Source organism: Lactuca sativa, chromosome 3, assembly GCF_002870075.4.
Source record: "Lactuca sativa cultivar Salinas chromosome 3, Lsat_Salinas_v11, whole genome shotgun sequence".
In the NCBI taxonomy this organism is placed as follows: Eukaryota; Viridiplantae; Streptophyta; class Magnoliopsida; order Asterales; family Asteraceae; genus Lactuca; species Lactuca sativa.
In genome coordinates, this window is record NC_056625.2 from 11188400 (window position 1) to 11189283 (window position 884).

Below are 884 nucleotides of genomic sequence, written 5' to 3' on the forward strand. Positions count from 1 at the left end.
GCACCTCCTCGCATTTTATGATTTTGATTTTGGGGATACTCTGATATGAAACTATTTTGAAAACACTTTGTAGTAAATATGGTTTTGAGTGCTTAGAAAAAGTTTTAAATTTTCATAAATTTTATGGATGTTACATGACTAAACCTAATAAGAGCTTAATATGGATTTTTGGGCCACTGATGAGTACGTTGGGCGTACGTAGGAGTACGCTCAGCGTAATGCTTATATCATGCATTGACTGCTTGTACGAGGTGCTTTGGGGGTGAGTACGTGGGGTGTACGTGTGTAGTACGCAGGGCGTACTCCATAGGGCGTCCATTTTGGGCCTTTTAGGGTTTGGGCCTTGTTTGGTTATTGGAGTTTTGACTTTGGGTTATAGATAGATTATGGGATTTCTTAGAATTAGGTCCATGATGGTTTTTCGGCCCAATTAGTAAGATGGGCCATATTGAGCCTTGGGATGCCATTTAGGAAATTGGGTTTGTTGAGTAAATGGGTTGGGCCTTGATTTTGTGCCAAGTAAGAAAAGGGTAAAATGGTCTTTTACATTGGATATTGGATAAGTAATTTAGATTCTTGATTATGGGTTGAGATCCAATTATTAATTGGATATTATATGATGGTGCTAGCGCACGAGGATTTTTCGAATCAGTAGACCGAGATTTTATTTGAGAGATTCAGCCGCTAGAGGTGAGTTTTCACATTGTGTTATGTAGGATGTTATCTTGTTTGTGTGACTCTTGCATGTATGTGGGCGAGGCCCGTTATATATATATATATATATATATATATATATATATATATATATATATATATATATATATATATATATATATATATATATATATATATATCTGTGTGTATGTGTGTGTGTTGGGAGAGGC